Source organism: Acanthochromis polyacanthus, chromosome 10, assembly GCF_021347895.1.
Source record: "Acanthochromis polyacanthus isolate Apoly-LR-REF ecotype Palm Island chromosome 10, KAUST_Apoly_ChrSc, whole genome shotgun sequence".
In the NCBI taxonomy this organism is placed as follows: domain Eukaryota; kingdom Metazoa; phylum Chordata; class Actinopteri; family Pomacentridae; genus Acanthochromis; species Acanthochromis polyacanthus.
In genome coordinates, this window is record NC_067122.1 from 16691335 (window position 1) to 16718789 (window position 27455).

At 42.0% G+C, this 27455-nt stretch overlaps 2 protein-coding genes across 7 annotated transcripts in view; one reads left to right on the plus strand and one right to left on the minus strand.

Moving 5' to 3' along the window:
• macrod1 (mono-ADP ribosylhydrolase 1) overlaps window positions 1–27455 on the plus strand; it is a 134838-nt gene that overhangs the window by 35066 nt on the left and 72317 nt on the right. The gene's annotated exons all lie outside the window — the stretch shown is intronic.
• The window catches only part of flrt1b (fibronectin leucine rich transmembrane protein 1b), a 40539-nt gene that overhangs the window by 5958 nt on the left and 7126 nt on the right, over window positions 1–27455 (minus strand). The window contains exons 1-2 of one of the 4 annotated variants that reach the window (XM_022203271.2): window positions 26726–27244; window positions 1944–2985 (exon numbers count right to left, since the gene is read on the minus strand). The gene's annotated coding sequence lies outside the window, so the exon portion shown is untranslated. Of the gene's footprint in view, window positions 1–1943; window positions 2986–26442; window positions 27246–27455 lie in introns of those variants that run through there. The other 3 variants (XM_022203270.2, XM_051954448.1, XM_051954449.1) reach the window with 3 other exon arrangements.

Here is a 27455-nt window from a genome sequence, read left to right on the forward strand (position 1 = left end):
CAGAAAAGCATTTTTCTAACCAAGGAACATTAATACGTTCCTTGGTCGATGCTTTATGACTTGTCTCCTAGCAAAGCCCTGACACCAACATCAATACCATGAATTTACAATTCAGATAAAATGATCTCTCTACACTCACATTCACCACACTGTATTTATAGAATATGAATAATATACAGTGGTGAAAGTTGTGGAAATTACATCGTGGCGTACTCTTGTCTGAATCCTTTCTTTTGGGTAGCCTGGGGCTGGAATATGTGCCCTGATGTGAAATGCCTGACATGATTTGACAGCACATTTGATAAACAAATCCTCTAAAGGCAAGTATTTTTTCCTCTCCCCCTTCTGTGCATGCATGTGTACGTATGCGTGTGCGTTTGTATGTGAACTCAGTGCTACATGCAAAATTGCCCCTTGGCTGCAGTCAAAATCCATGCAAAGCAAACAAGAGATGGCAACAAAAGAAGAAACAGAGGGAGGGGAGGGTGAGGGGAAGGAGGGAGGCGAGGAGACAGATGGAGAGTTGGACAGTCAGTCAGAGGAGGAGAGAGGAAATGAGTTCCTGGCAGCAAAGACTGAAGTCGGTATCAGCTGAGTGTGCTGCAAAAAGAAGAATGGTTCCAAAACACTAGTTTGGGTGTTGTTTTTTCTCTAAGATAGGTGTAAAAATAGCAACATTTGTGTACCTGTACATGCTTGTGTGTGTGTGTGTGTGTGTGTGTGTGTGTGTGTGTGTGTGTGTGTGTGTGTGTGTGTGTGTGTGTGTGTGTGTGTGTGTGTGTGTGTGTGTGTGTGTGTGTGTGTGTGTGTGTGTGTGTGTGTGTGTGTGTGTGTGTGTGTGTGTGTGTGTGTGTGTGTGAAAGAGATCTGTATCAACAACAACCAGCTGTCTCAGCTCGACACAGACAGTATTTGATATGTCAGGGTGAAAAAGTGTGTGCGCCACACAATTCGGCATGGACCCAGACCTTTTCTCCTTTCTTAATGGTATTTTTAGCTCGAATCCGACTATTTCATAGCTTTCCTGGCATTTGAGAGACAGAAAAAGTACGGGAGAAGAACACAGGCACAGAAGAGGGAGTGTCAAGGTAGGAGCTGAGACCATATTGAGATGCTCCATGAATATCAACTAGCATATGTTTCAGTGCCACACTATCCATGCTTCCCTTTCATAAATATCCTTTTGGCACAAGCACGCTGTATGTGTGAATTCTCCTACACGCCAAGGTTTCCAATCGACATGTCCTTTTAATGATCCTTAGATTTTCTGTCTTCTCCCTGCTTCGCTCTCTCTTATGCCGCTCGCCTCTTTCTGCATCTTTATCTTTCATGCCATCTACCTCTCACATCCGCCCACCTTCCCATCTTAATCTTTCATTATATCCACTTGCAGGTTTGTTTACAGAAGTGTCCGTGCAGTCATCCTCCTTCTCCTCTCCCCTGTCTCTCTCTATCTCTTTCTAATCCTCTTTTATCGTTTCCTCTCCAGTCGTCCGTTGATTCCTGCACACTGAGATTGAATCAATCAGCTCTGGTTGAGTCCTCTCCTCTCCTCTCCTCTCCTCTCCTCTCCTCTCCTCTCCTCTCCTCTCCTCTCCTCTCCTCTCCTCTCCTCTCCTCTCCTTTTCATTTAGATCCAGCCAGCCCTCTTCCTCCCTCCTCCCTCCTCTTCCTTGCTCCCTCTCAGCCTCGGTTTTCTCGCCTCCACATTTGCCTTCTACGCCATATGTGGCGTCCCCATCCACACCCCCCTTAACATATTAATCATGTTCTGAAATAAGAATCTTTGTTGCAGCACAGAGCCAATATGTGTGTTCCTTTTCTTATCATGTTGCTCAAAGCGAGATGTAAGTGTGGTGTTGGTCGCTACAGTGAATGGGAGCTGAAGGTGTGTGGAAAAAGGTCTGATCGATCCGGGGTGTGATTACCGAGGGCTTGCTAACCTGTTCAGTCTCTGTGCCTTTCTCGTGCGCCTCAGCTTTGTTTTTCCCCGTATCAAGGATTTGTAGAGCGGAGTATTAGTGTCTCTGTGTGTGCGATTGAGGATGTTGCTGCGGATCTGTGTGTTAGCGCAGTTTCACAGTCGTCTTTGAATCGTTCAGAAGTGTAGCCGCTTTCCTCCAGGCCGTTGAATCTTCCTCAGCTTGGGTGAATGATGATAGGGATGATGATAGCCTGTACTCCAGGGCTCCACGAGTAGCAACACCAGCATGGCTCAAAGCCGCCTCGGCACCCACATTTGTGTGTTGTGTGTGTGTGTCCTGCTGCCAAGCTCGCTCTCTCTCTCTGGGTAAGGGGCTTTTAGGCCTGCCAACTCAAGTCATCTTCAGCGAGTGTCCAGGGGCCCGATTCTGAAACCACCCCTCCACACCCAAATGCTACAGTTGGGCAGACAGTCAGAAGATGGTCGAGGGCTCAAGGGTCCTTCTTCGAAGTCAAAAGCAATCCTGGATAACCATGCAAGCAGTGGGTCATGCAAAAATAGTACTGAGCCGTGCTTCACCTGCTTTGAACAGGCAGGTAGTGGTTTTAATTGATGGGATGAAGTGAGATCTCCACAGCTCAGCGTCCTTGTGGAAAATCTGATCGGTTATTACGGGTGAATTATACCAATTATCATAAACGTCACAGTTCAGTGATGGTGATATCGAGCACGTTTGGATCCTGTGATGGACAGCTTGGGCTTGGCAACAGTACAGACTATGAGCAGGATTCGAGAAAGGAGCCTCTATCTCAGTTTCAGCCTCACTCTCCTCTGTTAAATGTTTGATCACTTCCTTTTCAGTTCACACAGATCATCCTCAGAGGCAGCAAAGCCAGATGACAGTGCGTGCTATATGTAGTCCGCTCTGAGCTCTGTGACGGCCGGTCACGTGGCTCGGTGTGAAAAGTTCTCCCACAGGTTGGCAGAAATGGACAGTCCTCTCGTACTGTAGAGGTGAAGACTTCAGCAGGACGGTTGGCTGAGTGTTAATGAACACCAACCTGAAAAGAGAGCGCAGACAAGAATAATGTTAGAATTGTCGCTTTGGACATACAGTGAATTATTTTAACAACACATTTTAGAATTTTGGTGGAAAATCATTCTTATGAAAAAGGCCATTTGAAACATACCAGAAACTGTTAAAATGCAAAACAAGGAGAGTTAAAGGTCGTTGATTTAGTTAAAGATACACTTTACATTGTTTGTATGAATGTAGTTTTAAGTAAATATAATGCAAAGGTTATTAGAATCATTCATTGTGGCCTTGGAGGTCTTTTTATGTACGTAGAAAATTGTAATAAGAACTTTTGATTGATGATTACTTTTTTATATCTTCTTGTCTACAAAGATTCTTTAGATGCAGTGAAAGTTTGTAAGTCTTTGTGTTTCACAGTTTAAAATGCAAATGGGCTAACCACAAATGTAGCTAATTGAACACACTCAGAACAAAATCAATGAGCTCCATGATAATGATGCATGAATATCATCTAATTTGAAAGCTTTTTAAAAAATCTCTTGATATCTGCAGCCCAGTCTCGTGCAATCATGTGATGGCCCACAGGCCAAATTCTATTAATTTTACAAAGTAAAGCTGTACAATTGTGAGATGCCTACTTTTTTCTTTTTAAAGGATATTCACCCTAACAACTATGAAAACAAAAGTATTATAATCAAAACTGGGAACTTTCCCTACACCCATCCAAGTAGTTTTGTAACATAAAGAAAAACAAAAATCAACTGAAAACAGCAATCAAAAATGCCAGAAAAGAATATTTTCTGCCTTTCACCCATTGCTGCCTAATGGGTGAAAAGCAGCGACCACCAACACTCTACTTAGATGAATTTATTGCTGTTTTTACTTGTAAAGCAAAGGAAACTTGTGAGTCTCATAACATGGACACAGGTCAATAGAAAAGAATAGCCAAAAAAAGAAGCATGAGCATCTCACAGTTTAATAGTCTATACTGTGTAACTAATACTGCACTGTGGACTGGCGTAACTATTACACATTTTGCTGTAAGATTTACACTGACATCTACGAAGGGTCAGACATCTTCTGACCTGTATCTAAGTGATGAATTACTGTAGAAGCAGCATAAAATAATTTGCGTCACTGATCTCAGGGTCACGAAAATCACTTAAGATTTGACCGACCTGTCTGAGATAACAAGGACAGGCCTCACATTTTCACTTGTGTGTTTAAACAAAAGCCTCTCAGTTTAGAGCCAATTTGTATTTTCATAAATAAATTCAGACTCAGTTTTAGTGCTTAGTGCAAAGAAGCATAATATTGGATAATTAAAGAAACAGCGCCGTAACCTCACAAACCTGTCATGGCCATTATATTCCAGTGTCTTAAAATATTTTACAGCAAAAATATTAAAACATTGGCACGGGCGCTTACATGTCACTAAAATAAATAAAAATATAATTAATGTGCTGTAAATGAAATGCTTTCAATTCTAACTGCAATTATATTTTCATACCAGCTTTGTTTAAATGGTTCCAAGATGTAATGTTGGGTTTCAACGTTGGCACAATATGGAATACTAAAAGGTACGGGCTAAATAATTATCCCCATCAGAACACTTATACCTTTTAAAATTAAGTACCTCGTGAAAATACTTCCTGAAGGTCAACACTGCATATACGCAACACTAAGCTCCCAGTGGACACAATCTCCCATTAAGGTAACTCCATGTTTTATATCTGTTTTTTTTCTTCCTTCACACAAAGCTTTGGAGCTTTCATTAACCACCACGCGCTAAGTGCCTGTATCTTATGTGCAGAATCAAACCCCCAGTGAACACTGGCTTTAGAAATATAAGGTTTTCATCAGGCATACTGAGTGTACAGAGACAGATTCATCAAGGCCATTAACTGCTCTGCTGCTCACATTCGCCAGTTCACTTCATCCCAGAGTAAGTAGACTACATAGCCAACTGGGAAATTATCATGCCGTTTGCTTAAACACAAATAGAGACAAATAAAGTCGTCCTCATTTTCATTTTCAAAGGACACATGCTGTAGCTGAGAAGAACTTGGTCAACAGGCTTATGTCTGCGCTTGTGTTCACTCCTGAAGGGCATTAAAGAGGCCTGAACTGAACAGCGTACAGTCTAAACTCAAGGCGACGGTGTGTATTTTTGTCTGGTGCTTGTGGTTGTGACTGGTTCCACAGATGGAAAGGAATGCGTTTAACTGGGTGTGCAGTTTAGTGAGGTAGTTAGGTGGTCAGTGTGGGATGAAGTTGGCCAGTGCGGTGAGATAAATTGTCCTTTTTATAAAACAGCTCCAGACTGATATCCGGTTTGTGGCTAGTAAACTGATTTATATGTGCAGAGTGCGGTTGGCGTGCGTAATGAAAACAGCTGGACGTGGGACAGAATGTTAAACAGACAGTGTTTGTGAAGCGCGTTGACTTTGTGATTGGCATTTAAGGAGAAATGAGATAATGGTGTGTTCAAGGACAGTGTAGATGTATACAGAGCTTTATGTTTAATGCCGTACTCGCTCCATTCATTTGTTGATTGATGTCCGATGCTTCAAAATAACCGAATCCTGTTGTGTTAGTATTTTGGACTTTTAAATGGTTTTGAAATTGCATAATTCCCATGAAGACTTTTAATTGGATGTCATCAATCATGCAGTAAAAGCAGGTGTCGGCTTTAATAACAGGAGCCGTCATTTTAAAACAAGTCCCTGTAATTGGTTGCAGTGTCTGGTCCGACCACACTTACACCCTGCACTGATCTTTGCCTACCGCAGGCAAAAACGTCTGCCTGCATCGGACAAGTGACTATTGAACATCAGCAGCATTTCCTCAGCTCACTGCCGCTGCCCATTAGACATTAATATGTGAAACTCTATCTAGGTAATGTCAAGACTGTCCTGAAAACTTTCCAGTGATGGATTTTTAGAAGCAAACGCTGCCAGGAGGAGTGTGATGAGGAGGAAGGGACGGTGGCATGAGGGAGCATGTAGGTGAGCAGGAAGTCAGAAGGTGCACTTCAGAGACGAGTCACTGACTAGAGGGGAGTGTATAAAAACAGTTTGATAAGGCTAATGAAAGATGCAGTGTTGTTTTAGTCATAGCAGCACTTTTCAGAGGAAATACTCCTTGCATTAACTGCCAATAATCGTTAAAATCTGAATATACTGGTACACCTCTAAGGAAGGCATTACACAAAATCTATTACAGGTGAATGGTAGCACCTTGACATGGAGGCAGCTTTTGTTTTCTGGGTCACAAAGACCTATGGGAGCGCCTTTATTCAGTTTTCCTCCTGTGTTAATAGGCACAGCTTCTTAAAAAGATGCTAATTACAAATGTGCAAGAATTTCAAAAGTCAAGTGTATTTGCAGTGTCATTATTCTTGTTGAATAGAGACGACAGCAGAGTTTAAGGCAGGCCCGCTGCTCTGTGTTGGTTTGAATAAACAGAGTGTGATACGACCTAGACCTCTGATATCAGGATATAAAACTGAGAAATTAAAAGATTCCGTGTGCAGTGCAGAGTCGGCGTTGTGGCAGCTTTGTCTCTTTCGGATGTTATCGTACCATTCAATATGCGTTATCATCGCACATCATTCCCATACATATTATCCAGTAGGGACCTCCTCCACCTTCTAGTGGGCTCAGTAGGCCGTTATTTAATGAAGCTCTGTTATCACCTAATGTGAAGGCGGTGGAGCAAAGAGAAAGAACAAAGAGAAACAGAAGTCCACATTTGGAGTTGGTGGTGATGTAACTCAGCAGATTTGAACCACAAGGCCAGAATTCAAGTCCAATCTCAGATCATTACCATAGTGGTATTGTTTTGACTTTAGTGTCTGCTTTGGGTTCATCACTCACTGCTAACGTGCATTTTCACCTGTGTTTGATTAAGCTTAGTCACCAAAACACTACATTTCCACACATGGAACAAAGCTGCATTCTGGATATTTCCGGTTGTGACGACTTAAGCAGACATTTTTAAATGCACTTATTCATAGGACCTGTGTTCCCTTGCTTGTTTCCTGTTAATCAGTGATCAGATTGAGTAACAACACACCTTCTGGTCTACTAGGAGATGAAGGAGGTCACTGCTGGCTAACGTCAAAATCAGATGTCAGTTTTCTGTGTTCAGCTGAAATACTGGAGCTGAAATTAAAAATGTATTACATGATTATTTGATCAGTCTAAGTATTCCAGTGAGCCAAAAACGCTAATAGTCTACTGGTTTCAACTTTAAAAATATTAATATTTGTTGCTTTTTTGGTCTTGCATGATAGCAAATTCAGTATCTTTGGGTTTTGGATGGCTGGTTAAACAAAACAAGCACTTTCATTCTGTCAGATTGAGCTTTAAAGGCTTTTATCATCTATTTCCTGATGTGGCAACATTAGCACAACAGCTCCATTATATTTTTTTCTCCTCTTTCTGGTAACTCTCACACCACCAGTGAGGAGAAGCAGCAGTAATAAAGAGAGCATTGCTTTGACTGGGTGACCGTCTATAGTATCGAGGTCAAAAACATTTCTGACCGACTCTCCAGTGTGCATCTTGTCTGTTGTGCTTGTTTTTTTTCCCCTGTCATTACAGAAACCACAGCGAACATCTCGTAGCTCTGGGGGACAGAAATCACTCTGCTCTTGTGAGCCAGTCAATGACAACTGTGTAGCCTGGAGCCACCCAACAGTATGTGACTTTCAGTGTGGCTTCTGTGCTGCTCAGAGGCTGTTGCTGTTGTGTTTCCCTCTTTCCTTTGTACAGTAATGACCCGATATTAGCATTTTATTTTCTTTGCATGATGGTAAGACAGATAGAGAAGGCTAGTGATAATACAACTGAATAAACTCAGGATATTATAACAAACATATACAAATATGAACTTGGAGAGATAACACATCTGCATCTGAGCTCCGGGCTCATGAAGACAGCTTCACTAGAAAATAATACTGACTGCTTTTGGACAATAAATCTGTTACAGAAATGTGGACAGATGTGCAAATATGTGCTGTAAGCGATTCATGCTCCTACAGATTTGCAGATGGCGGTAACATATGCATAGAAATATGGCCAGAGCGTGCATATGTGCGTTGTTAGCGGTCACCTTGCACACTTTACAGATGGAAGATAAAAAGAGCAGCACTACAGGTGTTTTTACTGGCATACATCTTTATTCTGACATGTGCTTCTACAAGGGAGCATAATGGGATGGGGAGTAAAAAGCTCCGATTTAAAGGACCAACAAACTCAGAATGATTTGTCTGTCCATTTTCTTTTTTCAAATTCTCCCTTGGACGACCTTCTTGCTGAATTGCCGCACATTTGACACACTGTAGCGTGGGGGGTCGGCAGGAAATTGACAATTTCAAATCTCCATTTCTATCCGCACTTTGCTTCATCAGGCCGATCAGAATAATTCGGAGGATGGAGAGAAAAGAAAAGTGACAGCTGCGATGCTTGGCAGTGCGCTCGCTCTGTGGGCTGTAGGGGGGCTAGGACAAAGGAAGTGAGGGAGTAGGAGTTAGGGATTAATAGTTACGGGGCTGGGGACCAAAGTCTGAGCACTTTGTAATCATGTGGCTGCCTAACCCCAGTGTTAGCGAGGTTGATGAGCATGCGTCCCTGCTGACACGCACTCTCTCTACATCCACTCTGCTGAATATTAATATGGAGGAGAGAATTCCTCTGAGCCCCATTGTCAGACAGCCTATTGTTCTCTGCTGGCCTCTGCCTCGGCGCGTGTGTATGTGTGAGTTTAGTATTAATGCGTAACTTGGTGTCTACATTGTGTGCTTACGCATATTATGCCCATGTATTCATTGCATGTGCGTGTCGGCCGCAGCAGAGCAGCAGTTAAAGCGGCAGTGAGGGAGATGAGGGGTGTGTTCGTGGCCCGCCATGCCCCATAAAGACAACTGGCCTGAGAACACTTGGACCAGCCGTCAGGGCCCAACATTGGCAATTATTTCACCTAGAGGCACTATCTGTAAAATGAACACTCTCATTAAAACGGCCGAGATTGTGCACTTATGCATTTGCGTGTGTGTGCACGCATGTACGGCCGCACAAGTCAATTTAAGGACGCAGCAAATATGTGGCAACACAAACGCTTGTCTTTCAATCAAAGAGTAATGTGGTGTTTATGATGTTTGACTGTGGGTGTGTATTTACACATTACGTTGCGTGTCCACATCTGTGAGCGTGCACGTCTGTGTTTGTGTAGCCGTATGTGTGTGTGTGTGTTTGTGTGCATCTGTATGGATTTATGTGTGTGTGTGTGTGACTGTTTAACTACCCCACACACGTAACCTCCCCATCTCTGCCTCCCTGTTTCTCATTTACTGAGCCAGCGCCAGAGAGAAGGAGTGTGGGGAAAGGAGAAAACAAGTGATAGGGGGGGAAGAAAAAGAAAAAGAGAGCTGGTGAAATAGAGGCGGAGAAAAGAGAGGGAGGGAGGATGGAGGTTTATACAGGAAAAATGAAGTGAAGCTGGAGCAGAGGGGGCGAGAAAAAGAGAGGAGAGACAGCAGGGAAAGAGGGTAAGATAGAGAAGCAGAGGCAGGAAGACGAGGGGGGGAAAGAGAAAGAGGCAGAGGAGGAGGCAGCAGATTTATGAAGCCATTGGAATGTAATTTGGTGGCAGAAATTACTGTCAGCCTGAGCAAGGTTTAAAGTCAGTGAAGCCTGAATCCAGGGCCTGCCTCTATATGTGTGTGTGTTTGTGTGGTAAGTATCACAGACAAATGGATAGCAAATGTGATGCAGAATAATACCACAGAAGCTCTGCAGTTACTTGTCATCCACACTATGTGAATATATATTTATATATCTGAGCGTGCACATTTTTACTACTCTTCCATGCATGAGTGACGTGACTACATGGTATCAGAACATAGCCCAGCTTTCCTATGTAGCGGCTCATATTTCATCTATGCTTGAAGACACACACACACACACACAGATTACTGGCACACACACTTGCGCAGGCACTGAATTGTTGTCAGGCTCTGAAGGCCATGACTCCGGCAGAATCAGTCGAGGGTGTCAGCGTGGACAGAACGAAGGCTGGAGGGAGCAGAGCCGCAACGGGAAAGACAGAGAGAGCGTGTCAAGGAGAGACAGCGAGAAAGGTAGAGGTAGAAAATGAAAAAGAGATGGAGAGAGAGACTCTAAGAGAGGCTAAAAAGAAGAGGGAGAGGGATGTGACTGGCTTTCTAACACAGCGGCACACAGCTTCCATTTAGCATGAGAGGGAGGGGCAGAGAACGAGAGAGATGAGGGAAGCGACAAAGCAGGGATAATCAGCAAAGATCCAAAGGGAGGGAAAAGCTCAATACAGTGTTTTTTTTTCCCTCATCTAGCATTATTTTGACACTCCGTCGAAATGCACACACGCCAGAGCTTGGCTTTATTTTTGCTGATAATTTCCATTCTGATTCATCAGTTCATCGATTTGGTTCCTTATTTTTCTTATTTTCAACACATTACCGAGTAAAAAAACTAAATTAATGTGTATATCTGCTGCACAGTACTTTCTGACTTTCCTAATCTGTCAGTAGCTCTCAGCCCATTTCTTTCTACAGTTTTAAAGTAGATCAGGTTTTCTGCTTCCACTCTGATCACAGATATATATAGTTTCGTTAAAAAAAAAAAAAAGGACTGTTTTCAGAAAAGTATTACTGGCAGCAGAGCAGTGAATGTGGCACAGACTTAATCCTCTTAAACCCTCAAACCCGTTGGCGGTTTTGTTTTCTTTTTACAAAATCTGCCAAAATTACATCATTTATCAACTTTACGATGGTCCTTAAACTAGTTATCTGTGACTTGCCTTTCTGCTAAATAACGTAAGCTGAAAATGACTGAGAATCTGAACTTGAAATAGTGATATTCAGTCAAAATCACTTCATTTTACACGTGCCTTTAAAACAAATCGCCTAAAAAATAAGCAGTTTGCTATACCTGGATTGTGTAAAAAGCTAAAAATTTTCTGCGAAGTGACGCAGCCATTAAACCTTTGATTCAGCTATGACCAACAGAAATGTGACAACAATGCAGGGACTTTGTTGCTAAACTGGGCTGAACTGCAGGCTGTGTATAAACTAGACCCTCCAGAAAAACGCGATTATGCGATCGCATGAATTCCTGCATTAATCACCAAAATGCCGCTGATTATGCGGGGGTCAGTTATTTCCCAAAAGGCCGCATAATCCCAGCAAAATAGCGCATAATTCCCACAAGAATCTCACATTTCCACCAAAAAAAAAGAGAGAAATATGCGGGTCCCGCTTGATTTCACAATTCCCGCATAAAATGAGAAAACTATAACCAATATAAATGGAGTTGTGAGGGAGTTTTTATGTGACGCCTGGCCTGACGTCATCAATTTGCGCATTCACACACACACTAGAAGCACGAGCTGATGCGGAGTGCGGCGCTCAGAGACGAAAAACAACAATGGCGAATGCTCAAAGATCACACTTACCTACGCATATTTCAGCCAGATATTGGGCAAAACAGTACCCAGATTTACTGCACGAAAGTGGGGGGGAACTTTTTTGCACCCCGTGCAACATCGTTCTGGAGCACCGAAGAAAATCAACCGTGTTGCAAGTAGTTTGCTCTACCTCAAAGTATAACTAAGCAGAAAGAATGTTTTATTTCTAAGAAACTTGTGATTGAGGAATGTTTAAGTCATGCTTAAGCTGATAATAAATGAAACATTGGCAGCACTTACTGTGGTGTGTCTTGCATGTAGTATGCCTGTTTATCTTTATATTGCTCTTTTTCGTTCAGTGGTAGCCTAGTAACAGGATGTAGGAGAAGAATCACCTTTTTTTCCCACTTCTTCCATATTTCGCATGTTTTTGCATATTTCACAACTATTCGCATACTTTGCAACTTTCCGCAATTTCCCCGCATAAAATGGCATAAAAACCCCGCATATTTTTTCGCATAATCAAGGATTTTAGCCCGCGGACTCAAGGATTTTAGCCCGCGGAATCAAGGATTCAAGGAATCAAGGAGGCCCGTGTTTTTCTGGAGGGTCTAATAAACGGAGCAGATTGAGGACAAGATTCAAGGATTTGAAGATTTGAAATAAATTTAAAACATAAATGGTAAAAAAAAATTAAAGCAAGTGGAGTCACTATTTTTTCCAGCATTGGTAATACCTGTGTACATGTCGATAACAGGTTTTAACATTTTTCTTTTTTTTTGTAAATGATAAAAAATAATTAAAATAACCTACAGCATGCGTTTTGCTCCTCTGGAATCAGAATGCACCTTTTCAGTAATCTTATTTTATCGTGGTAACTCCTGAATATAAAGACAGGAATTTCATTTGTTGGCTTTGGTCATTTTATGGGATTTGTTGACAAGAAAAAAAAGATGATTTTAACTGCTATCCTTTGAACTATTGGCATTGCAATGACTCTAATCTATCCCAGCTCAGGAAATGCTTCCTCATGCAATGTTGGAAGTCCACGATTGGCTGTATGCAAGCATTGTGAGCGTCCCTGATAATGTGATTGGATGAAACATGAACTCCCATTGCCTAAACTAGAGCTGCTTAGTGCATCATCTAGATTTGGAGCAGAAAATATCCCCCCTCCTAAAAAAACTGACGCACAACAAGCCTTACAACAGCCGTCTAGTAAGTTGAGCATTAATCTGCCCGTGACTTTGTCCTCAGTCACTCAGAGATGGAACAAATGCATTTAGAAAGGTCCGAGTGCCATGCTTTACCACAGTGGCACAAAAGCTTGTATGTGACAGTGATGCACTAATGTTTTTCTCGCTTTTATCTCATATTTTAACCATTCTATGTGACTAAGCTGTGCTTTTTTGTTGTTTTATTATGCTTCAGTTGGGCTAGGGTTGCAAACTGTAATCCGTAGTAAAATGTAATTCTTTTGTGTTGCTGTTTTCTTGCCATCTACAGCTAAACACAGAATCCCTCAATATATGACTGCAGGCATAAGAGACAGCGCTCTAAATTAAAAAAAAACAGCATTTTTGCTGTTGCACACACGAAGAGGAAAAAATGTTACAGTGCTGATAAATGTCAGGACAAATGTGTTTAACGCAGTCAATAACATTTTGGTATTATCGGCTCCTTAAGGCAGATCAGTGACTGCTGGTTTGTGCGCCAGCAGCTTCGATCAGCAGCTGTTCCCCTAAAATGGACGTCTCTAAAACACAAATACACACACAGGCAAAGTCCTCCAGATCTTTTCCACGCTTATGGAAATAAATGTCGATACGGTCTTCCTCACACGCTTGCTCACATTTTCTTGCTCTTTTGACCTGTGCACTTGATCTGACTTTCTCTGTTTCTCACTGACAAACGCCCAGCTCCTTGTTCTTTGTTCTTCTAGCCCGTGATAATGTTAGCAACACCGTTATGCACTGTGACAACACTACCTCCCACTCACTCTCTATGGCAGTTCACACCCTGCTACAATCTCTGCTTCAGTTTCTCTTTGCTTTCCTCCATCTCCCTGCTCTCACTCAGAACAGTGTTAAGGTCAATTATCTCTGAATTTATTTACTCAAACAGTAGAACCGCATTTCTCCCTAAAGCACCCTTGGATCTTTCAGTGCCAGGAATGTTTTTTCAGGGAACTAAATGGTTCCTTTAAACCGCAGGTTGCCTGCATGTCCGCCGCGGTCTAAAGACCTGTGAAGTTTACGCAAATTAGTCTGCTGATGTATGAAAAATGGGCTGTTTTTACACGTCATTTATACGTGCGACTATTCTTTGCCGCCTGTCCATCTGTCACGTTTTCTTCTGCTACTCCATGTTGATCTGTCAAAGCACAATGAACAAGAAACTGTACATACAGCTCCTAAAAAGAGGATTTTTAAGGTGCTAAAGTTGGATCTGACATCCACGTTCCTTCAACACATTCTCTGTTTGCTATTCCCCTCCTTTCAGATTGTGGATTAATTTACTTGCTTTTTGCTCTCTTCTCTTTGCTGCTTGCTTTGTTGTTTTCTAGTTTTTCGCATTTGTGCTTCTTTTATAATCTGTCGCTTTACTGCTTTTGAAAGAGATGGTAAAATTCTTCTTAAGCATTTTCATCCACATTGGTTGATGTTGTGAGATTTCAGGGTTTTTCTGGTATAGAATGGGTCTAAAAATTTAACAAGAATATTTTCAGTTTTTGATGATTTCTTTCATTTTTTTGATGATTTTCCTTTTGCGCTGGCTAAAACCTTGGATTCATCACTGTAAAGGATTCAAAACTGGACAAGATTTGTGTAAGCTGCACACAGAAATATACAAAGAAAACAAAAAGGCAAACATATATATATATATATATAAACATGTAAGTCTTGGCATTTACAGTGTAGGAGCTCATGTCTTTGGTTATGGTCATCAGTTAAAATCCTTCAATTTTGATTTGCGCGATCAACAATAATGTTTTGGTTTTTTGCTGGCAGAAAGCTGTCCTTTTGTTTCCTTTTTTGTGCACTAACGGACACCAAACCATATTTTGTGTTCAACTATAAGTAATGTTAGACTATTCTTGTCTAGCCCATGACACGTTATTTCCTCCACAACACATTTGAGATGTTTGTAACTCTTGCTTTCCTTCAAAGTAGCGCCTGTCTCTACTTTCTAAATATCCAACTTTTTAGTTTGATTAAAAGATGTTTCTGTGTACAGATTGGGTTATTAGTACATCATCAAACCATGTAACATATCAATTCTATATCAAAGTTTCTAATTTTCATACAGCAGACATTTATTTCTCTGTCTGTTAGCACCATTTATATCATTCAGCCCCTTTTATATGTGCTGTTCGGTGTATGTGGGGAATATTGCCAAAGCATGACAAACAAAGATAAACTTTCTACCTTCATACCCTTTCCTACTACATCTATCTGTGTGTGGTGGGAGTGTTTCTTGCTGTGTTTTCTTTCTTCCTCTCTACATCTCCTCCTCTGCTTCCTCTGAACAGTAAAGGAAGGACAAAACACCGAAGGTGATAAGCCACCGAGAGGCAAGCGGTGCAAATGGGAAATTTCAATAGATAGGTCCTGAAACCTATTGTCAGAGGGAGAGAGAAGATGAAAAAGGAGCAAAAGAAAGAGGATAAAGAGGAGAGGTGGAAGGAGGGGAGCATAAATGGAGGCGGACAGGGAGACAAAGTGAGCTATAGAGTTTTTGCCCTGAAGGAAGCCAGTTTCCAAAGAGGGAATGAACAGCAGAGGAGGGAGTAAACGAGACTTTGAGAGAGAGCGCTGCTGGAGAGGGGAAAAGAGAGCAGAAGAGGAGGAGGAAGTGGGGTCGGGATGGAGCGAGGAGGTGGAAAGGGAGACAGCAGTGTGGATGGAGAGAGCAGTAGTGACGAGGCTGAGATGGGTGGACTCAGAAACGCAGACCCGACACCCCGAGTGAAGGTGTTTTGCATAAATATGATGCGAATAATGAAAATGCTGGCGGCTTCATTTTAAACACAGCAGCTAATAATTAAAACAGTCAGACCTCACACTGTGGGCTACAGAGACAGCACACAGATTTTTTTTTATGCATAAGCGGTAAGTAAACTGTATTATCTCTCTAGGGGCTCTCTGAGGGCTGCGGCCTTGGGTGCTGACAAAATATGCACAACATAAACTTGAGTCTGGTTACTTCAGCTGCCCGCTACACCTCCAATTAGAATTGGACACACATGCAGGTTTAATGACGGGCATTTTTGTTTTCTACCTGAAGCTGCTGCACACCAAAAAATACCATTCTTTCAATTAAAATTCGACCATTTTCATGGCAAGACAGAAACTCAGACTGAAAAAGAATCACTGTTTCTCCCAGCATGTTATTCTTGGCATAACAGAAAAGCCTTCCGCGTCGACAATTAGACCATGGGACACTGAGAAGCCAGCAAAAACCTCGCAGATGAAAGCTTTTTAGGTTTGTTGGCAGCTCCTTAAGGCAGGGTGAGGCAGGTTTCATTACAGGTTTTACAGACTGACACCCCTGAAGCTGTGAGGAAAAAATCCTCCTACACCATGCTGGAGTCATTTCTCTGCTCAGCCATCTGCAATAAAGCAATAATATTTATAAAAACATATTCAGTAGCTGCGGTAAGAGCGGAGCCTCCATCACATCAGCAGTGGACGATGTTCCCTGGCCAACGTCTGAATGAAACACTAAACAGCTTTAACGCTGGCCTGTTATATCAGCCTAACACTGTTCTCTAACAGTACAGGAGGAATCCACCAAATTTATCTGCCAGAAAGAAAGGCAAAAAAACAAAAAGCCACGCACCCATCTGCCTGCAATATTATGTGCCAGGAGATGCTATGATATACCCCATCTCTCAGCAAAACACACATTTCTACACAGAGCCCAGCATGGATGCACATCGTCTGATGACACTATGTGGATAAATAGTCCCATTAAATATGATTGAGGGTTTTTCTGGCTCTCTCTCCATCTCCTTCTCTGTGTCTCTCGCTCAGAATGAGGTACGTAGAGGAAGCACCTACAGACGGGTAATTTACGAGCTGGACACACACACACACACACACACTGCAGTCACCAGAAGGCACTCTTAGATAGGTCACTATAACTCTCGCTAGGTTGAACTTGGCACTTACGCCTGTGGAAGAGAATCCCTGGAGTCGTGTGTGTGTGTGTGTGTGTGTGTGTGTGTGTGTGTGTGTGTGTGTGTGTGTGTGTGTGTGTGTGTGTGTGTGTGTGTGTGTGTGTGTGTGTGTGTGTGTGTGTGTGTGTGTGTGTGTGTGTGTGTGTGTGTGTGTGTGTGTGTGTGTGTGTGTGTGTGTGTGTGTGTGTGTGTGTGTGTGTGTGATGACAGACAAAACAAGTCATTTTAAATCCAATAAGATGTGAAGTACGTGTGCCCTCCTAGTGGCAGGCTAAAGCTTGAATCCATCTGACAAGCTTTTTTGCCTTTCACCCTCCGACACTTTATATTCTTCTCTATTATTCCCCGTCACTCTCCATTTCATTGTCATCTCAGGAAGAAGGAAAAAAAAAAAAGATTCCACGGGAGCTAAACTTTCTACAAAGAGAAACTTGCGCTTTTGCTGAGGACAGAGGTTAGCTGAGAGCGCTGGCAGTCCGTCAGTCGTTCTGTTTTCGCCGTGTTTACCTTTGTTCCTCATTATAAGGAGACAATGAGCACACTTTAGAAAAGCTATAGGGTAATTATCAAAGCTTATTCAAGCTCAGAGTCAAGCACAACCCCTGCATATCTCAGAGATCTATTGGAATTCAATACATCAGGTCAGACATATATATTCCTGCCAGTTGCCCTCGCAATCCAGCACCATCCTGTCATGCTTTGCAGCGAGTGTAGCACTTTCTGAACACAGCTCAGTAATTGGCTTGTGCTCATGTTTATATCTTTCTTTGATCATCTTGGATTGTGTGGCAGCGATTGTCAGTCTTTGTTGCCATGGGAGTTGGTGGTAATTTGGCATTTGATTCCAGTTAGACACTTGTTTTGATCTAAACTCAAAGACTGTGGCACTTGTGCAGGTCGTAGCTTTGGAAATCGGCTGCGTTGCTGCGCTCAGTCCCTGTGGTGTTTGGTCTAGATTTGGTGTGTGGGTATATGAAATCACATTTGCCAATTTGGTTGTAAAAGCATTTGAACATGCAGTCATCAGAAAGTGCATGCAATGCAAAAAGACTGCTAATCTCCAAAAAGTCCCCCATAAGCGGTTGCAGCAGACACCAATAAACATGCAAAAGGTAGACAACGTCTTATGTATTTGCTTTTGTACAGACGCAGAAACATTACATTCAAACACCCACCGTTTGTCATTAAGCAATGGGCTAAGTCAGGAGAACACTGCCAGCAAGGGCACACAGTTGGTGCAAGTCCCAAAATCTAAAATTGAACTTTTTAAAAAACACAAGTTCCCAATGAATTACATGCACTACAAGTCGCTGCAACACTAATTTTTGCTGCAGGCGATGCACTCAGACTGCTGCAACAGATGTAAACTATGGTGTAACCGATACGAAACTGGAAAATGTTGACAATCTGGAGCTTTTGGCAGATGCCATTACAAATGTTCTTCAGTTTGGTCTAATGTGAGGGACATGGACGTTTGTTTTTTATTATTCCTGCTCATCTGGTATTCTATTCTGTTCCACGATTCTGCATATCAAAGACAGCTTTCTAATTCTGAATTCTTACTGTTGGGGGAACCCATGAAATATTTCATGTCTTTGTCTTTTTTCCACCTTTGAGTTACAACACAAATGCACAAAGAGTGAAAAGGACGAGGACACAACATGAAAAAAATCCAAGTTCAGAAATGAGATGACAAATACCTCTTTATTCCCAAAATAATCAGCAAATCCTGGCCATAAGTTCCTGATTTATTCATTAATACTTTCATACCTGTCCTTCTCCATTAGCTTTCTGAGCCTTTGATCCAAGAAGGATCAAAAAGAAATCCCTCTTTGCCTCAATTGAACTCCTCATCCAGATGATCACATCTCTGGTCTTTGCTTTGCTTTCACCACTGGGTGTATTTTCTCTGCAAGCATTTATTTTCTACAACAACTTTTGATACAGTAAAAACCACAGCTAGTCAGAAATTTCATCTGCTAGTGTCAGTTCATCTGAGAATTTATAATTATCTCATGAACCTGCGGTAAAAAAGCTTAATGACAGCCGCTCATTTGCGCTTTTCATGAGCGCTGCTGCTAACTGTATCTTTCTGGAGGCGTTTAACGCAGTAAAAACAGTGAAGTGAAACAGTTATTTGGCTAATGCGTAGATTATTCAGTCCGCAGAAAATTATGGCCAACTATTGCGTTAATCACTTAATTGCTTCGGTCATATTTCAAGCTACATCGCCAAACATTTGCCAGCTTCTGCAGCTCAAGTGTAATGATTTGCTGCTCTTGTATGTTAAATACTTGACTGAATATTGTAAGATTATGAACAGCTAGATGTTACCTTGCTAATAGCGTTATATAAATTAGAAATAAACGTAAAATCTGCCTGTGTTTCTCCTCTTGGGGTTATGTGGAATACAACAATTTATTCAGAATGTGTGAAAACTATCATTAAAAAAGACGTGGCTTCAACTATTGACGTCCATTGCTGAACAGCTCCTCAGTGTCTTCCATATGTTTCCTGAGTAAAACATCATTTGAATGCTATTTTTTCAATACAACAAGGCCTTTATTGGCTCGTCCCTGTTGAGTCTGTGCACAGGTTCTTGAAGCATATGTGAGAATTATGTCCTAAATGTTAAGGGAACAGAATGTACCTAATTTTATTTTTTTTATTTATTTATTTTACAGTTATTCAGCTCATTCTGGTATTTAATCAAAGGTGCCAGTCTTTATGGAGGTGCCTGTGGCTGGTTTGAAGCTAGGTGAGGGAATAGTTGAGGCGCTCTGAAGTCATCCCTGCTGCTCAAACAAAAGCTTATCTCTGAACTCCCCTCTGTGTGACTCCTACTCTCTCTGACCTGCCTGCATCTCCCACACTGTTCCTTTGCTCCAACAAATGGACCTATACCCATACTCAGACACACAAAGCCATAATGCGATATTACACAGCCTAATGTAAGGTTGCCGTGTTTGTTTTGTGTGCATGTTCGTGCCTGTGCATTCCCAAATTGTTAAAACCGTCCCTTGTGTAATGCATCTCTCTGATGTTCCTATCTGGAAACTACTGCAGGATATATTTATTTCAGGTTCTCTGGTGATCATATTTATTATGTACTTTGTGGGACTGTCTCAGCCAAAACATAGCATAACCTCAGCTGGATAAAAGCTGCAGTTTGTTTCAGTGCCATGCTGCCTCCTACATTAGCTTGCATAAGGTATACACTAAGAAAACAGCTAGACCGTCATAAAATCCATTTTAAACACATCTGTTCTCTGGTTTTCTTATTATAAAGACTCTTTGCTCTATTCAGACAAAGCGGAAAAGCAAAAGGGAGTGAATTTGTCCCATTTTTCTGACTGTCCTGGAGTCTGAATTTACTATAGCTGTGATCTATACGTGGATGTCCTACCTGGACAAGGAAAAATGCTTGTTAATACATTCTATATCACAGCTTATTGTGATTATAAGGCTACTAGATCAGACAGACGACTACAGGCTAGGTTTGAATGCTATTTGCAGTCTATATAGTGCAGTGTATATTTGTCTATAGCAATTAAAGGAAAAAGAAAACTCCATGAGGACTGCACGAGTGTGATATAATTACTGTCTGAACAGATTTTGATTATAATGTTGCTGAATTCTAACTGGTGCACTGAAACATACCACCTCTTTTAGAACAGTTCTGTGCATTTCAAACTAATTAAAAGAATGCAGAGAGAAACAGAAAGTGTGAAGTTGGCAGAATCATGGCTGCTCATGTAGGAGCTCAGTACTTATGTTGTGAAGCTGATTGACAAATTAACTTGACGGGCTTTAAGAAAAACAAAACAAGTAGAATAAGCAAGTTGAAAGGTTTTCCAGGAGTAGCTAAGAAGTCCTACCTCCAAAGCAACTCACAATTATTTCCATTGTTGATTATTTTCTTGGTAAACTTTTTTTTTGATCCATTAAATGTCACAAAATGGTGAAAATGTGGATCAGTGCATCCCAAAGCACTGGATGACATTTTCAAATTGCTTGTTTTTTCCACAACCCAAAGACATTTGGTTTCAGTATTCCCCTGTTACAGAGTAAAGAAACATGAAAATATTACATTTTAAGAAGATAGAATCACTATTTTTTTTACTTTCTTTTCCAAGAAAAAGACCAATTAGTGGGATTAGCAAAATAACTGAGAATGAAATGAATCGATTAAGCAATTAATTATTGCAGTCTGTACTTTAGATTGGATCTTCACCTGCCATTACAAACTCATTTACATATTAAGATCTTATCTCACACTGGGCAGATTCCAGATACCTTGGATGCTGACCAACACCGGATGCCATGGCTGTAACTCTACACAAAAGCTGAAGAGTTTGGGGTTTCAGTTCCATATGTTGTTGGTGTAGCAGCGAAAACAAAACAAATTCATTAAAAAATATCATGACTTGATACTGGAACAGTTGACATTCAAATGTTTGAATATTGTTTTAGAAAAAACAAGATAATTTAAATGTCAGTACTGTTGCATTCTCAGACCCTGACCTGTTCACTGTTCAGTATAAAATAAATGAACTGAAAATGTCCATGAAGACTAATGTAACATATTTACAATTAACAAGTCATTAAAGCCAGAAATGTAATTTTTTCAGCTTTATAATTACTCAAGAGCCGTTCTCTCTTTTTGTCAACATTTTACACTTTTGTTTGAATAAACTTTACTGGAATTCTCAGTGGACAAAACCAACTGGGGATTTTGTGCTGATCTTCACTGTGCAGTGACACATTTTACAAGATAAATACAAATATCACAGTATCTGTCTACCTTCAAAGGCTAACCCTGGTAACCTGTCATAGATGATAGACAACAACTGGTGGCTGCTGCTCCTCTACAGTTTCTGTTCTTTGAGTGTGACCACATCGACATAAATAAATCATAATTATTGCGGTTGTTTGGATCACAGGCTAACATGTGCATGTACTCTTACACCTTCACCAAGTGTAAATGCCAACACGGCCCATGAATTGGATCATTAACTCGATACAGATCATGTGTTAATACCAAGTGTAAATGAGCCTCTGTCATTTAGTGAGCCTGCCTGCCGTCCTGTTGCTGATGAGATTGTTTTTCCTTTTACATTTCCAGCTTGTTATTTTTTCTGTTGGTACACCATACAGTGCAGAGAAGGAAACCTGAACAGGGAGATGAGAAAAGGTCACATCCATATTATATTGAGGGCACACCATATGCACTGTGGTTTTCTTTCCGTAATACAGCTGCCTATTCTTGTCAACATTGTTAAACCTTGTGCACATATCTACAAATGTGTGGTGTCTGGTATGAAAGAAACTGGGAAACTGAACAGCGAGAGCAGTTCACCTGTAAGCAAGACATATAAAGAACGAGTTCCGAGTGGAGTTGTTGACTGACTGTAGACTCGATCATTGTCAGTCTGACTGTTTACATCTAAATGAGCCTTGCGTTCTCATCCTGGCGTTACGGATGAGAAAATGTGCCATAATCCTCAGTAAATTATCCCGGGTGCTGTCTCAGTCTGAGTCTCTGTAAAGCTGCTCAGAGCACAGTTATGAAATCATTGTTTCGGGGGTGGGTTAAACTCTAAATCTGGCTACAAGTGCAGTATTTCCCACACACAGGCTTTAATAAGATGGGGTGCTTGGAAACACTAATGCGCAGGTATATCTGGAGACCCATATATAGCAGGCAGGCCCAGCCTCTTCTTTTGGCTTGCTCTACTTGTAAAAGAATTTATATTTTTGTACCACAGAGCTTCAGACTATCATCACATGAACTTGCATATTTATTTTAGGTGATTACTGAGCTCTGTATGCTACATTTTTGTCCATTTGTATTCAGTGACAAGACAATTTCCTTTCTTGCTGATCAATAAAGCTGCATCGGATCGGATTGTTCAGTAAATTTAACCATTTACTATCCTGAGATGGTATGAGCTGTTAAAAAAAAAAAAAAAGAAAGAAACAGCCCTGAAAAGGCCACACGCCAGCAGTGGACAGCATGGACATCATCCATTTGCTTAAATCGCGTATTGATTTGGAAAGGTTCCAATTCCAATATTGAATCATTAATACAAGGAAATGTTACCAGCATGCCAAAGTCGACAAGCATCGATGCTTAGAAACAGTCCAGTCCTGGTTTCATGCTGCTGAATTATTTACATTTTGCAGTGAAACATTAATGCTGAATGTCATGACTGTAGGCATGAAAACAAAGCTGAGGACCGTCTTTGAAAGTGATGTGAATCAATCGCTCCTTTTAATGGATGCAAGCTGCAGTATGAGGATGTAAAGAGGATGGTCAGCTTTTGTAAAATAATGAATTAATAGAGGAACAGAGTCAGAAATCGTTCAGGTGGGTATGTAAGATAAGAAGGTGAAATAGCCCCAGGACAGCAGACATTATTTAGATACATGAAGCAGAGTTTTGCCACAGGGAACTGACCCAGTGTCTGGAACATGAACATGCAATCACTCACTAGTAAACTGAACAAACCACCACCAGGGAAAATGCCCTCACTCCTGATGAAAATTGGGGGTAGTTACAGCCCCTAAGGTAACCACAAGGAATAAGTTGACTGCACATATACAGGCCTGCAAGGACGGAGTCACGCTTTCAGTCGTAGTTAAAGATGCACAAATTATTATATCAACAATTAAATAAATGACTACAACCAACCAAAGATTATCACACAACTCTGCAGTTCACTTCAGATGAAACCTTTTAGTGTCTTACACAAGCGACAACCTTCAGTGCTGAAAAATGAAGCCAACACAGAAAACTGCAGTTCCTTTGATGACCACTGGACCTGACTCTAAAAGTGGGTCAAACCTCATAGACTCCCATGGTAAAATGCTCAACTTTACAGCAGAAATAAACATGTTTACAACCCGCGACAAAAATCAGCTTTGGTCTCTAGAGCTAATTTCCCTTATCATGATAACCGCACAAGAGGTGAATTTTTATATAACTCACACGTTTAAATTGGATTAAAGCTTGAAGGTGTGCATCATTAAGGGTGCTTGAGAGGCATGTGTGTGTCACCAAGGCACAGTTTATGGCCAGAGACATTTGCATGGCCCACTTCAGCTCCACTCATGCTGCACCACTTCACTCATTAGGGCTGCAACTAGCAACGGTTGTGATTGTCAGTTAATCTGTGGGTTACTTTCTTGATTAATACATACATTTTTTGGGCTGTAATATGTCAGAAAACAAAAACAAACAAAAAAAATGGCAGTTAGGGTTTCCTAAAACCCAATATGATGTCCTTACATGTCTTGTTTTGTCCACAACCAAAAGACATTCAGTTTATTGTCAGAGATGAGTGAAGAAACCAGAAAATCATCACATTTAAGAGGCTGAAATCATAGAATTTAGACTTTCTTGTTACCAAAATTGCTGAAACTGATCAATTATAACTAATGCAATGGCGGCATTTAATTGATTAGTCACTGATCATTGCAGCTCTATTGCTAATTTTTGGATCGTCTGGGAGCTAGGAGGAGTCAGACCCTGCCAAGATGGCGACGGTCACGCCCACCACACTGAGCTTCAAATCCACTGTTCAGGAAACCTAGGGGTGACCTAACAGAGCGTTCATACTTTTTTATATAAATCTAAGGTGTTGTTGGTCATTGTTTTCATTCGCCCTGCTCTGATAAACCCACTGTACGCTACCTGCACAGCACCACACAGCAAAAGTAATAACTAATAAAAACACGTGATTATCCAGCAGCTGAAGTCCCAGACATCTCCTTTGGTACAGACCAAAACAGAGCTAGAATGAGCATGAATACCACCCAAAAGTCAAGTAGATGCTAATAACATATCAGCTTTATAGGGTGATAAGATGACAATATTGTGTGTCTAACTTGTTGCCCCAAACCCCATGACAAAAAAAACAGGTTTAAATATTGAAATTATTTAAAGAAAATGTTGAATTAAACATTTTCAATTAAATGTCATCATGTTTAATAATTCATGCTATTTTTCATTGCCAGTACAGATTCAGTTCTGACCCTGAATGTCATAAAGTCTGCATGGTGAATCTAAAATACAGCCTTGCTTTGAACATAAGAACTTCTAGTGGATTGTCTGTTTTTTTTCGAGCTGGTTCCTATTTTGTGTTGTATTTTATTTGCCTGATATTGGCATCAGTAACCTAAATGCAACGCAGAGTCAACAATACTAATACAGGGTTAAATGCTGGTTAACAGACAAGATCAATCTGTCTTCAATTAGAGCCTACAAATGTGTTACCAGCGGACACACGCTGTGCAGAACACATCCACATTAACATATCTTTTAACATGTGCACTGCTTAAAACTTGACAGGCTGAGCTGAGCTTGAGGATCAGGCCTCTTTTCAGGACGAGAGGCGGCTGTAACAGATTTCAGGAAATGAAGAATGCTGCCATTCAAGGCACAGAGGCAACACTGAGGTCGGCTCCGCTCGGAGCACACCTCTGTTCCCAGGTCTCATTTTTTTAATTTTGTTTAGCAATCTCAGAATCTGTGAGATGCCTATTGTGCTTTTTTCCCCCCTTCTCCAAATCTGTCTTGGTTTATTGTGTTTCAAATGGAGAGTTATATAAGCAGCGCTCCCCTCTTGCTTTCGGATGGGTGAATAAGAGGAGATCAAAAGGGAGGCGATGGAGAAAGAGTGTCTGCTGCCTTCTCCTCGTCTTTATTCTTGCCACATTCTGCCAATGCAGTTCCCTCTAACTGCATGACTTGCCCTGGTTTCTCTTTCTCTCTCTGCCTCTCTAGGACATTAGACTTTAATCTCATGTTCTGTGCGCTGCTCTCTCGCTTTATTTCCTCCCTTGCCCCTCTTTTGGCCTCTTTGCCTCTCAGTCTCTTCCCTTGTTCTCTGCCTGTCACTCCATCCGTCACTCCATCCATCTCTGCTTTTCTTCTTTAATCCCATGTCCTGTGCTGCTTTGGCCCCGAGAATCTCATTCTAATCTGCTGTTTCAATATGGCCCCGTGGCACTGCTAATCCTGCGCTTGTATATGCATGCGTGTGTGTGCTCAGATGCATGTTTGCGTTCACATCCAGTACGAGATGTGAGGCAGTTTTACTGGGATGAGTGGCATGACGCAACATTTTGTTTGTGTGTTTTGGAGTCTAGTTGGTGTCCTACAACAACATTAAGCATCAAAGCTTGAAAGCACATAGACCCTCTATGTAAATAGTGTGTGTGTGTGTGTGTGTGTGTGTGTGTGTGTGTGTGTGTGTGTGTGTGTGTGTGTGTGTGTGTGTGTGTGTGTGTGTGTGTGTGTGTGTGTGTGTGTGTGTGTGTGTGTGTGTGAGGTTGCAGAGGGGGTGCAGACATTGTCATGTCAGAAGGGCATGCCTGTTGGGAGACTTGGCCTTTCTGATGCATGCAAACACACACACACACACACATCAAAAAGAGCATGAGCAATTATATAAAACACACACACACACACACACACACACACACACACACACACACACACACACACACACACACACACACACACACACACACCTGCTCACATGAGGGATGCGGGTCGGAGCAAAAACATGCAAGTGGGAATTCTTTCTCTTTCCAAAGTATAATCTCTCACTTTAATCTCCCTCTGAAGCCCTGCTGTTTAAACCTCTGACTTTTCCCCCCCTTTCACTGCTGGTCCAGCAGGTAGCTGCACATCCACAGAAACAAGCGCACACATATTCCAGCAAAGAGTAAAAAAGCTCCAACATGCCACTTTCATTCGAGCCTTAAAACGGATCAAAAAAAAAGAAGAAGCCTGAATGAACCTTTTCCCCTCTTACAAATGCACAGTCATCAAGACGATCGTACCTTTGTTATCCCCTTTTTTTCCCGCCTCTCTCCTGCTCGCTCCCCTCAGGGCATCCTTGTCATATCATCCTGTCAAGTTAATAGATATTTCTGCGGCTCCGTTAAGTCCCGGTCAGCAGCGTCCTGCAGCCGGTGGAGGATGCTCGGCGTGTCCGCACCGGAGCTCCGCGATGTGCGCTAGTTATCTCCCACCCTGTTGTTTCACTCTGCTGTGGGTTAATGTGTTTGGAGACTGTGTGTGTGTGTGAATTAGAGAGAGGGAGAGAGAGAGGGAGAGGCTAACCTCGGATAAAGTCCCGTTTTTCCCTCTCCGGTGTCTCCTGGCTCCCGGTGCTCGCTGTCACTGCGCTCCCCTCAGTCGACATCTAACCTACGTCAACTTCGCCTCTTCAACTCCGAAACGTCTTGTCATCACGTTAATGCTGCACACTGCCGCCTTCTCTCCCCTCCTCTCTCTCCTCAAAGGGGCTCCGTGTCTCTCTCCGAGCGCAAAAACAGCGCCAGTAGGTGCGACTAATCTCTATTTTCACCTCGGCTTTATCCCCCCAAGTCTTCAGGGCGCCGCAGCCTTTTTAAATAAACCTACTGTGTTTAGTGGCGGCTTGACAGGTGTCGCCTCCAGCTCCATCCTCCTCCTCCTCTTCCTCTTCTCACGCTGAGGACGCGCGCGGTGTTGTTTAGTGTGTGTGTGTGTGTGTGTGTGTGTGTGTGTGTGCGCGCGTCTTTGGGGAGGTTTTACAGCCGCGCTCTAAGCTCCGTTACTGGGGTTCAGCAGGTCGCCACGGTCCACCAATTACCGACAACTCACCGCGCATTAGAGTGACAGGTACACACACGCACACGTACACACGCACGCGCGCGCGCGCACACACACACACACACACACACATACACACCCTGGAGCTCCGGGGCCGCACACATGCAGCCGGTCCGGGGCCCCTGAGTGGACAGAAGTCCCTGAAGGTTTCTTCCACATGGACAGAAAGAGAAGCTGGTTCCAGTAATAATAATTA